We start from the raw sequence: 18,370 nt of genomic DNA, 5'->3' as shown, positions 1-18,370 counted from the left end.
GGTAATTTCTGTAATGTGAAATTATGTATATTGATTTCTTCCTCCCACCTTTCAAATGCCTCAGGCTGATACAAGGGCAAGAGCAGTAGAGTGGGAAGAAGGTGAGTTTCACAACTTATGGTACTGAAAATGTGTTCATTTCTTCATGTGATTTGCAGTAGCTTTAAAGCTACAATTTTTTTCTCAGTCTGTCCCCAAAGTAAATGAACAACAGAGTTATAGAACCCCAAGGACAAAGGCTGACGGGGGCTAAGTTTTGATACCTGCTTTCATAAGTTCAGAGGGAAAAAATGGTGAATCAAGTCGTGAGCCTTCAAACTCCTGGGATTCTGGGAATCTTCTAGATTTCGAGAATAAATCAGTGATGTCACACTACTTGGTTTTGCAATTCTCTGTATCCCCCTCAAAGGATTACTAAGAATCCCAGAGATAATTTATATTATATCACAGGAGATATATTATCAAAGAAATTTGTGTTTCTTCTGTGACTCAGCTCATAAATGAGATTCACCAGCACTGTCATTTTCAAGTCTCCCAGCTCTCAGAGCTAGATGGGTAATTCTCTCAGATTTTCAGTTATGTATTTTGAATTCAGGAAAGTCAGGTCTGGAGAGATGCTTAGACATTATCAATCCTCTGCTTTTGTAAATGTAGACATTAAATGAAGTTCACCAAAAAAGACTAAGTGCTCAAGAGTTGGTGGTGCAGCAATGGTGCCTTCAGAACATAGATCATGCAAAACTCTTTCTAGTGCTCTGTCTAAAATATTTGCTATTCATCCTTAGCACTATTGGCAAGTGCCATTTTATAACCCGTACTACCCAGCATATAAGTGTGTATTCCCTCAGAATTAGTGGAGGTCAGTCAGGCAAGCCACAAATAGAAATAGCTATCCATAGGAACTTTTTATTTTGGTGGAGTAGAATAAAGAAGAGAAGCTTGGGGCCAGGGATTTAGCTCAGTGGTTCCACTGCCTGCCTTGCAAGCACAAGGACCCGAGTTCGATCCCCGGTACAAAAAAAAAAGAGACGCTAAAGAAGAGAAGAACATCAAACACTTGCTTAGAAGGAGACATAGTTGTTAAATGTAAAAAAAAAGAAAAGTCCCAATTTTTTAGAAAGTCAATGGGAGAGAATGAACTAGTCAACACTTCAGACCCCCTGAGATCAGTCCCATTGACTGACTGCCTGTGCCCTGGGTGGCGATGCACAGCAGGGTTCACCATGGGCACATGTGCAGCCCAATTGGAAACTTGTCACTGAGCTGAATGAACTTGGCAGGATGCCTTGCACGTTTACAAGCTATTGTCAGAGATGCCAGCTTGATGGTAAAGGAGCTTTGTTCCAAAGGCTGTGTTAATTGTGGTATCACTGCAATGCTACAGATGGCTTATAAAAGATGCTGATGAAATTGGAAAGGAGAGTACTGAGACGTCTGGTTCATCATCCATCAAGCTCTCCAAATTCCACAGCTGGGGTTATTTAACTCTATCTGTAAGGAAAAGACTATCCTAAAGTTGATAGCCAACATTTATTTTCATTTTCATGTGTTTATTCATATATTTGTGAAGAAAAGACAAGGTACGTGTGTTAAGAAGTCAGCTGCATGTACTAATAGGGCAATCTTATAATACTATGGACTTAATTTGAACAGGTCTCTCCTATAGAATCTTTCTATTAGCAATGGACTGGTGCCAGTCTACTGACATACTAATTTTAGGTTAATCAGACTGTTGTGTGTATATATAAGTTATGATTGAAAAATATGGTGAATATATAAATTTTTTTTTTTTTAATTTATGACAGTGAAAGACACATCGCCATTAATCTTCTTCAGAATACTCGGTCTCACTTCAAACAAATTTATCACATCATTCTTGCCACTTGGTTGACCAGTTCTAGAAGTCCTCTTTCATATCTTCAGTTTTGCTTTCCTGGCTACCTCAATGTCCTGAATCAATTAAAAAGGTTAACCTTTGATGTTATTTCAACTTTGGGGAAGAGCTCCCAGATTCAGGGAATAAGGTAGATGAGAATGGATTGTGATCTTTATATGAGCATACATTCCCGTTGGATGGTACTCAGCAGGAATATTCACCATATTTTTAATTACTTCATAAAGACACTCAGGAGAGAGGACTTCCAGAACTGCTTCGGGAAGTGGCAAGAATGATGGGCTAAGTGTGTTCAAAGTGAGGGGGACTATTTTGAGGGGAATTAATGACAATGTATTTTTTACCATAATAATTTAAAAATTTAAACATTTACCAAATATTTTGACCACAATTTGTATTCCTGAAAGGCATATATACAAAGACTAAATGTCTAGATATTGTTGTCAGCAAGTAAATTCATAATGAAGTATACATGAATTTAAAATCATTGCATTGTATTGGCATTTTAAAATTTTTAAGAAAGAAAGAGTAGCAAAAGTGAAGTCAGCAAAATGACAGCATGGAAATTTTCAGCACACATCTTCTCAGGGAAGCATCAATTTGAAAGACCATCCATGCATGAAAGTAACTTCATGTTGAGTAAAGGAATCTTGATGTGAGATGACTTCACCTATGCACAACAGAAATGAGAATAGAGAAGGACAGAAGGATGATTTCCTACTGTCCATGTCACCCTTCCTCTGAGCCCTGCAGTACAATGCAGAAGGAAATCTTTCCCTTCTCTAGTTTGGATCTGCGGTTGTCCTGAAGGTTCATGTAATCAAGGTTTGTTGTGCAGGGTGGTGCTGTAGGAAGGAGAAACCTTTAAGAGAGGCACCTTTGAACAGGACTGTGGGACCCCAGTATCCTCTCTCTTTCTCTCTCTTCACTTCTAGATAGTTGTAAAGTGAGTAGCTGACTCTACTATGCATTCCAGCCATTATATACTGTTTTGATGCAGGCCCAGAAGCCATGAGAACAACCAACCATATACTGAGACCTCCAAAACTATGATATAAAATAAACCTTTTCTCCATTTAAGCATGTTATCTCAGTCATGTAGATCTGAGTTGGACACTTGCACATGAAAGAAAAATAAAGTGTATGTGGCATGGACCCCATCTAGAATTGCCTAATGAACTTTGGTGCCACTGTAACCTCCGGGCCAGTCCCCACAGATCCATTTTCCAGGATGAAAAGTAAAATATGTGGCAGCACAGTATATCATAGTAGGACTCCATGGTGGAGAACAACGTCTAATCGTTTCATGACAAGGAAATGAAATAGAGAAGAAAAGCATGGGTCCCAGAGCCCCCTTTGACAGCACACTTCAAATAATCTAAGACTTCTCATTTGGTCCCACCTCTGAGAGGTACCACTACCCCCAGTAATGCCATGGGCTGGAGGCCAACATTTAACGTCCATAGCTATGGAGAACATTCCAGATGCAATTAGAGTGGGGTTTAACATAAGAGACCTAAAACTACTAGAAGAGGGGCTGGGGATTTAGCTCAGTGATTCCACTGCCTGCCTGGCAAGCACAAGGACCTGAGTTTGATCCCCGGTACGAAACAAAAAAAAAACACTACTGGAAGAAAAGACTGCAATTATTTTTGAAGTTGATTGGAACAATGATTTTTGATATAAAAGCTCACCTAATAGGAGCAAAGATAGACAAATGGTATTGCATCATACTACAAAGCTTTTGTACAACAAATGAAACAATTAAGAGTGAAAATATAATATATAATTGGAAAAAATATTTTCAAACCATATACATGACATGGGTAACTGTCCAAAATAAAGAAGTCAAACAGCTGATAACTAGAAGACAAAAAAACTGACTGTAAAAAGAGACAAGGACCTAAATAGACTTTCTCAACAGAAGACATGTGAATGATCAACATCTATATAGAATAATGCTAAGATCACTAACCATCAGGTAAATTCAATGCAAACCCACAATAAGATGTCACCTCACAGTTGATAGAATAGGTACTATCTAAAACAGAAAATATAACAAGTGTTAGCAATTAATGTGCAGAAAAGGGCATCCTTATAGATGTTTAGTGGGAATGGAAATTGGTACTGGCATTATGGAGAACACTATGGAGTTTCCCCCAAAATTTAAAAACAAAATTCCCATAAAATCTAGCAATCCAACTCAGTCTAACCCAGTGGGGTATGTATCCAAAGGAGATGAAATCAGTAAGTTGAAAAAATTTAGACTGTCTCATGTTCCCTGTAGAATTCACAACAGTCATGATAACAATTCAGTCAATGAATAGATAAGGAAAATGTTGTGTGTACACAATGGAATATTATTCAGCCTTGAAACAAAGAAAGATTTACCATTTGTAATAACATGAGTAAAATAGAAGAAATTATTCTAAGTAAAATAAGTCTGGCATTGAAAGACAAATACATGATCTTATTTTTATGTGGGATCGATAATAGTTGACTTCATAATGCCAGGAAGAGAATGGTAGTCCCCAAGGGATCGGAGTGAGGAAAATGAGATATTAGAGAAAGACTATCAAGTTTCAGGATGAGTAAGTTCTGGAGTGCTAATGTACTGCATGCTGACTACAGAGGAAAGCAACCCACTGTGTATTTGCAGTTTGCTGGATGAGTAGATCTTAAATATTCTCAATATATTAAATACTTGCTGAAGTAATGATGTGAGTAGATGACTAGGATAATTAGCTTGATCTAGAAATTATTTGACAACATAGATGTATGTCGAAATGCCGTATTGTACTCTGTAAATATATAGAACTTCTACCTGCAAGTCCTACTTTAATAAAGTAATAGTTCAAAAGAGAAAAGGCAGAAGCTTGTACATTATTATCTTTAAAGTTTTGATAAATCAGTTATTTTCCATTGTTTGTTTTATTGAGACAGGGTTTCTTTACTTAGTCCAGGCTGGCCTTGAACTCACTATGTATCCCAGGCTGGCCTCCAACTCACAGCAGAATTTCTCCCATGCAGCACCACCACGCCTGGTGGGTTTTGGTACATCTTTGGCCATTGTCATTTGGTGTCAAGGAAACCAAATACATATTTATCCTATTATAATATAATGACACAAACTCAGCTTTCAGGGTATGTTATAGAAAATTGCTTTAACATTTTAGATAAAAAAATCTAAATAAAATAGTACATAAAATATTTTTATTTAAAATTTAATAATGAAAAATATAGCTTTTCTCTATAACTGACATATACTTTCTCTCTTTTTTGATGAAACTTATCCATTGAATTATACTTCCTTTTTGGCCTAGGTTGCTTGGAAACTCAGATGCAAATATGAAAATCATTCCCAGAACTACATCAACTTTTTAGTGTGTATATTTGTTTGGTTCACTTTGCATTATACTGAATTTCTAATTTCTATTTAATAAACAAACTGCAAATGGCCCTTTTCTAAGCTATTTCAAAATCTACTTACTTAAATTAATAGTAAGTTATATTTATATGGATTATTCATAAATTAAATTGGATATGAGTATTTGTTTACTTATATAAAGTTGTCTAATAATCTTTTGATTTCTGCCATGATGGAATAGTTTCTATTATGTTAACCTTCCTGTTCAAGTCACATATAACTTTAAACTGTGGATATAAAACAAGTACTGGATATAAAACAAATACTGGAAGAGCAAATATTAGAGTCCTGATTTGAGAGCTACGAACCCTGGAAGAATAAAGGCATAAATATTGAGCTCCAATTCAACCTGGAATTACCTTCTGAAAGAAAGAATTTTTCCAATTTGTATAATTGGGCACCTGAGGACAAAGGATCAACTCACTAGGTAATCAGAGGATATAACTTTCAGCTACAAGAGTGACTAGGCCATAAGGAAGGTACAAAATCACAGAAAAGTGAAAACACCGCAAGTGAACTCAATCACTTGTATAAATACTTTACTGGAAATGTTCAATCCAAAAGTTGATATGAGTAGGCCTAGAAATATACACAAAAAATTAGATTGTAGCCTGAAGACATGATTAGAAATTTATACAACCACTAAGTATTGGGACAGAGGAATTTAAATTCAAGCCCCACCAATATAGAAAAGAAGGTCCGGGTTATGCCTTAAAGAATAAGTACAAAATGGATGGAAAAAGACATGGCTTCATCTGGTTTAACAGTAACCCTCTACAGGACTAAGGTGATGTGCCCAAACTCTAACAGCTGAAACTGTAATTCTCTTTTGAGGAAAATAACATTTTTCAGAATCTCAAAACTGTTTCATACAAAATATTTAAAATCAAATTAAGAATGACAAAATATAGTAAATTAGGGTTATCTAGAAAAACACATTCAATATAAAATATATGTATGATTATCCCAGGGATTTATTGGGTAGGCTTACAGAATCAGAAAAGTCCCAGTGGCCACCTGCTGGGCAAGAGACTGAAGCATCCAAAATGGCTGCCTGCCTTCAGGAGAGTCGGGATACAGCAGCAGTTGAAATTTGAAGGCCTGAAAGCTCACAGAAGAGTGATCAGGACAAGTGTGTGTTGGAAGGCCAAAGAGTCTGCTTTTCAAGGCTGAAGTAACTGGAGACCAAAGTCTAAAGGCAATGGTGAGGACTGGAGCTCCTCAAAACAAAAGCAATATTTGAAGACATTCTGGCCAAATATTTTCCAAAACAGTTGAAGGACATGAAACCACAGATTTACTAAGCTCTAAGAACCTCAAGTGGAATAAAATAAAATAAAATAAAATTCATTGCTAAAAGCAGAAGCATAAAAATTATGGTATGTAAACCTATTGCAAAAGTACAACATTTGCATAGTACTTTTGAGATCAAGGTTATCAGCTTGTCTAATAAACTACTAGGAATACTAGGAGTAAAACCACCGTGTCCAGCTATCTTGCCTAGTTAGAGCCAGTAGGCTGGACCTAAACTAAAATCCCAAAGCCAGTAGAGGGAATTTGCCCACCCTGGCCTGTGGTCTGTAGTGTATAAAGTCAAAGGAAATCTGAATTACTAATCAGGGGTAACATATTCATCTGACCATTTGGACAAAGCCAAAACAAAAACACAGGGGTTCTTACATCTATGGGATGAAATTTGGAGGCCCTAGATCAACTTTTGGAGAATTCCAATTAGAAGGTCATGTCTGGAGATATTTCCTAAGGTGTTAAGGCAGAACTGCTATGCTTTTCACAGGTTACCGCGATCTTGACCCATGGCAGCAGAAACTGAAGGTCAAAACAGGTTTGGGCATTGTCTAAGCTCACTTGAGAGTCCCTCCAGCTTCTTTCAGCTACTTGGCCTTCTATTTTTGGAACTTGCTTCAAAATTATATTCTCCTCCTCAGATCTCAGTCTCTCTTCCTCCATCCTTACTGCAAGCTTACAATTGCCTCATTGTTTTGTTTTTCTAGTCTGCCTTCTTAGCATTTGTTTGGAAATTTCTTTAATTTTGGCTAAGTTCTTGTTATCACCGGTGACTTCCTTATCAGGTCTCATACTACTTGTATTTAATTGGGCCTGGAGACACACTCCATAGTTACAGGTTTCACTACGAGTTTTCTGGACCTTTTAATTCTCATAATTTATCATATGAATGGATTTCTAACTACAGATTTCTCAGAGGCTTCTCTGTTCTTCACCACCACCTCCCTGATTTTGAAACTGGAATATTTTGAGAAAATGATGAACTAATACTCTTTGTTTCTGAAGTGGGAGAACACACAAAGCAAATAGTAATGGAAGACATTAAGGTACCAGATCAGCGGTGGCAACGGCAGAAGGGTCAGAATGGTAAAGATGACAGCCAACTTATCCCCTAGAAGCAGTTCTCAGGGTTACACATAAAGGAGTTTACAAAAGATAAATCATAAACAGAATCTTTGGTGCTAATCCGTATTTTACATTTCTTTCAGAAAAGTTTCCTCTCTCCGTGAACACAGAAAAAATCTATGTCAATCTCTTAGGAAGTTTGCTTTCTCATTGCCTGCATAAAATATTGGAAATCAAAACTCTCTTCCTCACTCAGTTTTGGCCTTCATTCATCTTCATTGTTTTGAATGTATTTATTTTACTCAAAAGTGATTCACATACTTTTATATTATTTGTGGAAATTTTTCTGCTGCTGCTATTATTGGAATGATTTTGCCCATTTTAAAAATAAATAATTATTCTAAAAACATATAATTGATCATAGTGAAGAAGTGAAAACACTTTATCCATTATAGTCCCAAAACCTTCTTTGAGAATTGAGCTTGTCAGTAACTGTTGCTCTGGTGAAGTCCTTTTGAGGACCTCCAACCCCTATAAGGGTTTGTTAAATTGAATGAAGCGCAAATAAACTCTTCATCCACTGTTGGGGAAAGGAGCAGAATAATGGCAGAGTCACAAGTCTAATCCCAATTCCATTTCTAAATTAGCATGCACATTTTGATAATGCATTTAATTTCTCAGGGCTTTAGTTTTTTATCTTGTAAAATGAGCATGAATGGGGCACTTGCTACACCTTAACAACCATTGTGAGAATTTTACATGCATATTTCTTTATTTGTTACACTAATCGTAAGAGGAATGCGGTTCTTTTAGTGTATCTACCAGCAAGGCAAAAAAGGTTAAGTAGTTTACCTGAGGTTTGACAACTAGTAAGTGGCAGAGATAGAAGTCAAATCAAATCACCCATTTCCAAGACCACTCTTAGTTACTACAATCTGCTGCCTCTATGCTGTTTGGAACTGCTTTAGCTGCTCTCTCAAGCACTTTTTCTAATGAATGTTAGATCTATGACTAATAAAACTCCTGTCTTACCTTTTAGGGACTCTTGAAAGGTGGGTAGATTTAGTAAGAGTTGCAAAAAGACATCTGCAGAATCTGGCAATTACATATTAGTATTTAATCTTCCTACCAGCTTTGGGCTAAATACTTTTGAGGTTGCCACAAATAAATTTTTTGAGATCAGCACATATATAAATTTGAATGTCCATTAGGAAGCACATATATAAATGTGAATGTCCATTAGGAAGCATACATACCATCTGATGCAGCTGTCCCTGCTATATAGAGAACCTAATTGACTCTCTAATCAGTGTAACATGTGCTGAATTTTACTGTTGTGTTTCTATTACCTTGTGATTTGATATTTTCTCTAGATGTTTGGTAAATAGCTTACACTTCAGTTTCTGCCTAGAAAATCATTGCTTATTTTTGGCCTCATAGTTGATGTAGCAAACCTTTCTTAAGTTCAGATTGAATATATTCTTTTAATGACTTTGTTGTTGGACTTGAACTAAATCTTGTAAATAGCTGGAACTTGAGTTTATGGAAAACCTAAGAATTTAGCAGGAAAGAACTTTGGAATTTAAAAATTATTTCCCTTTATCGTCCTTTAAAAAGGTCACATATGCTCTTATACTCTTCTTAAAAATGTCCAAATCTAGCTTCCAGGAAGACATTCACTCATATACCAGTGTCTGTTTGGAGTGAACTTGGATGGTAAGAACTGGTTGTCTCCTGGAACTCCCTGCTTTGGAACTGCTGTACATCAACTTCAGTTTCTCTAGACTTCTGAATTTGGAATTTTGCACAATGCTTTTTAAATCATAGAAACTTTTTAAGCCCAAATATTCATTAGAAAATTCTGAGTTTTCCTTTAGGAGAAAGAACCCTCGTGCCCTCAGGTATGTATCTTATCTTTAGGATATTGAAAGAACATCTTGTTTAGTTAAATAACAACTTTTTCTCATTCCTGAATTGTATCCATACATTACTCAAGTTCAGAAATGAAGAGGGCACTGTGCCCCAAATATATTATTTTGGGGAGAATGCATAAAATCTGTTTCCCGTATCAGTGGCATTCTACTAAGTTATTAGCAGCTGTCTCCTGGGGAAGTAAGGAAAGCTCTGATTTGTAGTGTGTGTCCATTTCATACATCCATCATACTGTGGACAACTTCAGCCTATCAATATGAACTCCTTGGCATGGGGTTGGAAAGAAGTACCCACAATTGGATCAAGTACACCTCTGCTATCCCAATGGGCATTTGAGTAACATTTCCAAATAATGCATGAAAAAAAGTGGAAAAGTATGAGAATCAATGCTAATAGGGCTTCCATCCTGATTCTACAACTGATTCACCTTCAGAAAGTCTTTAAACTCTCAGAATTCCTCCTCTCCACAGAAAAATGAGGATGGCTTCCTCACAAAATTTTCAGGAGTTAGAGAAAAGCTTGAAGTAATACTGTAAATAAAATAAAATGACTAATTTTTATTTATTTATTTGTATTTATTTATTTATTTATTTATTTGGTACCGGGGATTGACCTCTGGACTTTGCGCTTGCGAGGCAGGCGCCGGAACCACTGAGCTAAATCCCCGGCCCAAAAGGACTAATTTTTAAATGGCACAGGAAATGACAGTAGAAAAATGTGGGTGAACCGGAAGTTGTATATGACCCAAGCATAGGAAGAGCTGGCCAAAGTGGCTATAATCGTGGTAGACGAGAATTATTAATCGATAGAACAAGCTCAGGCACCTCAGACCTTCTGGAATGATCAGGGCATCGCAAACATTTTCTTGGTCGGTTTAGATGTACTGATGAAGGGAGAGTCCACAGGCCAAGAAAGGAGCAAGGAGCTCAGAGCAAGCCTGCCATGAAATCCTTCAGATCTTTTTTATGGGTGGGAGTTGTGAAATGCTTTTTGCATCTATAATTAGGGAATGAAATGGAGCAGATGGCTAGAGCACAGTTATAATTAAAGTATAATGCACAGTAAAATCACCTTGTGCAGCCAGGGATGTAACCAAGCCAGAAAATATTAGTTCTCTTTAACTGCACATTTAAGTCTGTTCTGTGGGCTCCAGGGAATGACTGTTACATCATGAGACTGATCTCACACACTTTTTGTACCCAAAGTTCCGTTTGCAAATTCTGGATTGCCCCGTATTAAATTATATAGCCCATAGAGACTGCTATTTAATAATGAGCATTTATTCTTAAAATAGAGGCACATGCTTCACTTTAATAGTGCAGAGCTAGTGTGCTACCATAGATATCCTCTGGAGTTAAGGATCCATTTATAAACATTTCTGCTGCCCTAGTAAATAAGTTCTGCAGGATGGACATGACAAGTAAAAGAACAGAATTTCTTTTACTTAGGGCTCGGTTATGTCAGTTATATGGTGGGTCAGGCACACATGTAGATTCCTAAAATGCTACAGGTATATTTCTCTTCTCTCTACATAATCAGAAATGCAGCAGTAGAACCAACATTGGGCTCAATGTCCATGGCTGTGGTCTCAGCGCCTGTGTGCTCTAATGCTGGCCATTGCCCCTCTTTGGGCCTCTCTTTCTTAACCTGAAAGGTGAATAAGCTGAGTTACATGATACACATGCACCTTCAGGTTCTATTTTCTTCTTATTGGGCTCTTCTTTATCCCACTCTCCTCTTGTTTCTCTTCCTCTCCCTCCTTTTTTTCTTGAGTTTTTCATTACATTGACTTCCACTGTAGTAAACACACTCTTACTAATTTTACTTATGCTTAGGAACACGGGGAGCAGAAGAGTTCCCTCTCTGGAGCATTCATTTTATTTGGCTTGTACAAATGTCAAGGGACATTGAGGTAAGACATTGGTGGCTCAAACTGATTTCTGCTTTCCTCGGCCATAAACCATTGTACACCCTATGTGAGCATCAAGCAGAATGTGTGGAATTTTATTCTGCCCTAGATGTTATTGTCTTCAGGATCACAAAGAAGCGCAGTCCTGGAGTCATACAATATTTTTTTCCTACCCAGCAATTTGTTTCAGCATTTTGCTGTGTTTTTCCTTTAAAGGTTAAACTATGTTTTTACTATACAAAGTGTATACATCACTCCAAGTTGCACATTTTTATTCTTCTAGTAGAAAAAAATGAAAAGAAATAAAAAACAAAACAATAAAAAGTCATCCCCCTTTCTAGTATCAGCCCCAAATGTTAACACTTCATCCAAGCCCCTACCGATAATGAACATTAAATGATATGGTCAGCAGTACACCATTGGGGAAAAAAAAAAACCAAATCTATTTTTCTTCAAGAAAGAATTAATAAAGAAGGCAAAATATCTTTACTATTTTGGGGAAGAACTTGGGGTTTGGACTCAGTCTTCTGTCTGAATTTTAGATCTGCAACTTCCTTGTGCCATGATCTCTAACAAAACAATTTTCCTTTTTTTTTTTTAACTTAATCTAAGTTTCCAATTTTTCACTTGTAAAATAAAAAAAGTAATCCTAGATGACAAGGTACATAAGAGAAGCTAGCAAGCCTAGCATGTTTGGCAGAGGGGTGATTACGGAAGTCTGCCTACCATTTAGCTCTTACCTATTCTCAAAATTTGATCCAGCTCTTCTTTCTCATCTCCTACCCATCCAGTTAAGGAAGAAAGAGAATAAGAAACACAGAAAGCACTATGTAAAAGTTCCTGGGAGTTGGAGAGAGCAAGGATTGAGGGGTTGAGGATGCAAGAAAAGAAGAATTCAGGTGGATTGTGTACCTGTACCAACTCCACATGCTAAATGTAATCATTACGTACTGTGAACACATACCAATGAATGAGATAAAAGAAAAAACGTTAGGGTTTATTGGTTTGGAAGAAGGCGTTGAAATAGAGGCTAGTGGCTTTAAAAAAATCTATTTATTTAAATTATGGAAGGAAATTTCCCAAAAGGGGGCAATGAGATGGATAGCCAGGTAAAGAAAGCATTTAGAACTTCAAATATATATGAACCAGCAAAGAAACTCTCCAAGAGAAGTCACAGTCAAACTGTCAGAAATTCACAACCAAGAAAAAAACAATAAAAGCTGTTGACTAGAAGTCTCAAATCACCTACAAATGCAAACCCGTCAGAATAACAGCAAATTTCTCAATAGAAGCCTTCAAATTCTGGAAGTTTTAGAACTATGTTTTTCAAACTCTGAAAGAAAATAATTGCCGGGCTAGATTACTATATCCTACAAAGCTATCCTTCAGATCAAAGTGGAAATAAAGACCTTCCATGAGGCGTATAAACTAAATTACTTCATGACCTCCAAACCAGAACTGAAGAAAATACGTATGAGAATACTAAACTCAGACCAAGAAGAAAGCAACTGCATGAGAAAGGGAAAGAGCTTGTTCACTGGGTGAGAAGATTAATGAAGGAATAACAGAAATGCACCAAGCACCAGAAAAACAACAAAGTAACAGGAACTAGCACACAACTTTCTATAATAACAATATAAATGGTCTCCAGTTAAAAGATGCAGATTGACGGACTAGGTCAAAAAATAAGACTCACCCATATTTTGTCTGCAAGAAACATGCCTCATCTCCACAGTTATGTGGAACTTGGTTATTTTAATCTGGGGGAAGAGCTAGAAATTGGACAGTGCCAGATCAGTGAATAAAGAGGATAAGGACACACCATGATAATTTTATTTGACAAAATTTGCCACAAACATTTTGAATTGATTTGGGATATCAAGATAGTCAAAACTACATGATGAAAGACATGGAAAAGGACTTCTAAGACCCCTTCAGAATGTGGCAAAAGTGATTGCATACATGTGCTAAGTAGAGCAAGAGATTTTTAAGGCAGATTAATGGCAATGTGTCTTTTATTGTAATAATTTCTAGTTTTAATTATTTACCATAATTTTTATTACATCATGCATGTATAAAAATTTGTATGCTTTTGAAGAAAAGTCAGAAAGAAATACCAAAATATAGTGTATAGCCATTATAAGATTATAAGTTTTTACTTCAATATATTTATGTAACTCTTAGGATGCACATAAAAAATTATTGAGTACTACAGGAAATTAAAGATTTTAATATTCTATTATTTGGTGACAAAGTGGTAAAAATTCAGAATTTTATTTGACTCAAAATAAAATTCAGTAGATTTTTGGAGGGTTAGCCCTTATAAAAAGAGAAAGTCTTACCTTGTTCAATATAAAAGATCTCTGATTAGAACAAATAAAAAAGGAACAAATCTTTATATTATGAGTTTAAGTAACTTGACTTTTTAAAAATAAAATAGTTTATGGAGGTAATCAATTTCAGTTGCTAATAAATGATTTCTAAAAAAGATCTGTGTGTGGAATGTGTTGGAGTGTGGGTATGCATGTGTTATATATCAGGAGTAAGATGTCACAGCCTGGTGAAGAGACTGATACAAATTTAAGGCCATGCAGCCAGGGATTAAGCTCAGTGGTGTCTGCCTCATAAGTGCAAAGTCCTGAGTTCGATCCCCAGTACCCAAAACATAAATAAATAAATAAAATTTAAGGCCTTGGATAAAATCTGTGTCAAAACTGTAGATCATTACTTTCATCCATCCAGTTCATGTCATCAGAGCTCTAAAAATGACTTTTCTGGTGATTAATTCAACTCATGGGTCTGGATCCTTGAACACATGCTTACCTGTGGTTTCTTTTACAGCCAGAAATACAGAGACGAAGCATTGAGCAGGAGGTTAGAGTATAATGGATCCAAGTTTCACAAAGTGCAGGTGATATAGAAATGTCTACATATTTGATTTTTGGGGTTGTTGAATGAACTTGACTTGTTCGTTTTGTAAATTTCCAAACAAATTTAAGGAAGGAATGGTTCAAATATACTATCAGTTATTTACATAAATTGTACCTGAAGATTTTTTTGTCATTTTTTTTACTCTAAGCTAGAGGTCCAATCTATAAGGTCATACATTCTTATTTTAATGTCTTCACCTAGAACCCACAGTCACAACACTACAATAGTAAAGTCAAAAGAGTAAATGTTCAAAGTTTTACAACCTTCTAACTCCAGTCTTCCCTTCAAGATTTATTTATTCATTTTTACATCCTGTTGAACAAACCCAGGGTCTCATCGTACTAGCCAACCACAGTACTATTGAGCTCCATCTCCAGCCATCAAAGATAAACTTAAAGAATGAGTACAATGAAAAATCAATCTTAGAATTCTAGAAGAAATGCTCTAACTTCATATAATAAATTCTTTTGCCCTTCTCAGTCAAGTCACCACCAGGCAGATTATACTACTGAGTTCTCTTATTTTCTGAATTTATAACCACTAAGGGCAAATTTCTGAAATAAAATACAATCTATAAATAAGAAATCACTTTAGTTTAATTTTTGTTAACTTCTTAAGGCCTCTTTTATTTATTTTTTTAATATACTTATTGGTACATTTTAGGTATAAAAAAAAAAAAACATTTATCATTGGGTGTTTGTACCAGAACATGATGTATCTTAGTTCTTATTTTTTCTCCCATTACCTGCCCCTCCACCCTTTCCTATTTACACAGACTTTGATTCCTTTTTTTTTTCTTTCTCATAATTTTTCCTTTCCCTTCTTCCCTTTCCCCTTCCCCTCCCACCATCCCCAAACCCTTGGACCTTTTCCTATTTCAAATTATCAATTATTCATTTTAATCATTTTCATCCTTATTTACACTTTCAGTTTCTCACACTAGAGAAACTATTCGATATTTACACGTGTGTCCTATTTATTTCACTTAAGAGTATGGCCTCAATATGCATCCATTTAGCTATAAATTTCTCTAGTTTCTCATTCTTTATGGCTGAGTAGTACTCCATTTTATAAAAAAACCACATCTTCTTTATCCAGTTTCCAGTCGATGGGCATTTGGAGTGTTTCCAAGCTATTAAAGCCTCTTTTAGATGGCTTTCCACTCATAATTAGCAGATGTGTTTCACATGATATAAAACAAACTTTGAGCTCAGTGTATTTAAATGAATGCTTTTCCTTCTTTCTCTTGGAAAAGAATAACGTTCAATGTGTTGACACCCTTAATAGGGCATAAATAAGAAGTAAGTTATAACGAGTGAGCATGTCATTACCACCCACTGATGGCTTCTTAGAAGAGTAATCCAGTGCACTACATCCAGGCCTAACCAGTGTTCTTGAAGTCTCTGGTGCTTTAGGAAGTGCTGCGTGGTACTAACAGCATCCCAGACAGCTCTGCTGGTCCAGCAAGACTAAGTGGGGACCGAACTCCTTTCTTTTGTCATCATTTCCATCACTTTGTAAGAAATTCTGTGCACACAGGAATTTAATTTCCCTCCACCATTTTGGTTCTCTTGCTTTACTTCCGTGTTGGATTAGGGACAGAGGCTCATGCGGAGAACGTTTAACCAGAATTTGACTAAAGAAGTTGGTTTTTAAAAGAGATGATGTGAAGGCAGATATTTCAGGGGTGTAGCACAGAGGGTAATCTTTTACTATTAACCCCTCCCTGATCCCACTGCACTGTAGGTTTACCATGCTTGATGTCAGACACCAGAATACCAGCTGTGAGACAAAGGCTGTGTCATCCTCCCACACAGTGACTCCTCACTCAGGGACAGACAATGCAACCCGTTCACAGAGTAGGTCGGGTCCTGTCCCAATTTCCATTGTTATTTATCCAAAGGATGATTGTGGTAACTTCCTAACTGATCATCTTGTTTTGCTCAGGCAAGCCAGAGTAGTGTTTTTAAAGCATTAATTGAGTCAGATCACATCCTTGAGTAAAGCCTTTCAAAAATTTCCCATCACTGTTTAGAAAAAAAAAAAATCTGATATAAACTGGCTCCTGAACAAGTCAGTCTCCTCTTGTGCTCTTTCCCTCTCACTGGCTCTGACCCACTGCGCTGTCTTCTTCCACTCCTGTGAACACTCCTACGCTTTCTCTGCCTGTTCCTTCCACCTCGTATGCTTCTCCCTTCACTCTTCACGGGACTCCTTCCTTCTCTTTCTATATATTACTGGATGACCAGGTTCACTATTGGCAAATCTACCCTTCAGGAAGATTTTTCTCTCTGGTGCCTTTTGGTGTCATTCTCAAACGACACCTGAAGGTTACTGTGTCCTTTTTAAGCCTTCATCTCTTACCGAACCAACCCATCTGTATACCAATCTGAAGTTCAGAAGGGAAGGGCAGGCCCTAACTGAATGGTATGGCACTATTTGCTCATAGTAAACTTGGCCACTCAGCTAGTAAGGAAGGAAAAATGGCCTGGGGTGATAAAATAATAAACAGATGCCTGGCACTGACCAGTGGTCTATTATATTATCAGGGGACAAAAAGGAAAGGGTTGGAAAGATTGGAGACAAGGAGGTCCACAGCATGGATGTACCTGAGTGGAGGTGGAGTGGGAGGATTTTTGTACCACGTGTTAACTGTCAGGTTGATCAGATAGGGCTGGGGTTGCAGAAGTTGTCCTGGAATTCACAGTGAGGCTTCAGGGTCCTTTTATTGAACATGAACACAGTTTGACAGAATTAACATCAGACAAGTCCTCTCCATCATTAGGATGGATCAAGACAAGTTTGTTATCACTTACTAACACAGTATAAGGAATTAATGTTGCTAAAGCACCACCAAAAGGACCACACATTCCCCATCTCAACTAACTTATAAGATACCCAGTGATAGAATTGTGCTGTTTTTTTTGACAGCATGAAGTATACAGAAAAACTAATTCCTTGAACTCTTTCCAAAATAAGCTCGTATAAAACCAAATCCTATAAAATTCATTTCTAACATCTTATTGCAATAGTCCATGAATCTTCATGATGTACTTTCTTTCTTGCTGTCATAAATTATAAACCCAACTTGTTCTGCACAGATCTGGCTGTCTTTCTTTGGCGGAAGAGTATGGATAGGCTTTCTCTACCTCCTCCATCTGATTTTAGGTGCACAGCAGAGAGGACTACTGGTAGAATTGCTGAGGTTAGCAAAGACAGCTGGGTCACTGCTCAGGCAGTAGCTCGAGCTTTGGTCCTGCTTGTGTTCAACCTGAGTGTATCATTTTCGTCCTTTGGCTGATTGATTGATGCTGGGCTGAAGTTATGATGTGGAAGAACTGAAATAACCCAGCTTATGATAGGCAATTCTAGACATATGGTCTTTTAGTCTTCTTTATTAAGTTTCCAATGCTACTGTAGCTGTATTATTTTCTATATAGTAGTTGGCTTGGACTTACTTAGAATTTCAGGGGCTGCACTGTGATTCCCCCACCTGGGCTTACTTTAAGCTTCACACTGTATCATTTTCCACAAGACACCTGAATCTTTCCTTGTCACCCAATATATGGGCCAGAAGACCATTCTTAGGCATGGGATGTGTTGCTTCTAGAGCTCAAAAATAGATATGAGCCTCTTTGCTTCATTCTTTGTGGTGGTGGTGGTGGTGGGGTGCAAAACAAAGCCATTTTTCTTTTGCCCTGGAAAAAAATATTCTTCCAGTCTACTGACGAATGGATCCCATGACTTAACCGAAGATTCAGTCTGAATCTTCATGACATGTTTCTCATATCCTGTGCGACACATGTGTCTTTTCAAGAATTCCTCCACATTAGCCACATGCTGTTGTCTTGCCCCATCATCATGATGCTATTGATGTAAGATAACATATAGTGTGATGTTCTGTGGG

The 18,370-nt window shown here is 37.0% G+C and overlaps 1 long non-coding RNA gene across 1 annotated transcript in view; it reads left to right on the top strand.

The window, feature by feature from the left end:
• Positions 1 to 18,370, top strand: part of LOC110349397 (uncharacterized) — a 29,095-nt gene that overhangs the window by 2,207 nt on the left and 8,518 nt on the right. Inside the window, exon 3 of the long non-coding RNA XR_002395319.2 lies at positions 14,374 to 14,443. This is a non-coding gene — a long non-coding RNA (uncharacterized LOC110349397). The remainder of the gene's footprint in view (positions 1 to 14,373; positions 14,444 to 18,370) is intronic.

Source organism: Heterocephalus glaber, unplaced genomic scaffold (assembly GCF_053883595.1).
Source record: "Heterocephalus glaber isolate CG9 unplaced genomic scaffold, H.glaber_assembly_v1.0 deba00001504, whole genome shotgun sequence".
Taxonomy (NCBI): domain Eukaryota; kingdom Metazoa; phylum Chordata; class Mammalia; order Rodentia; family Bathyergidae; genus Heterocephalus; species Heterocephalus glaber.
This window is presented reverse-complemented; position numbering and strand designations above follow the sequence as displayed.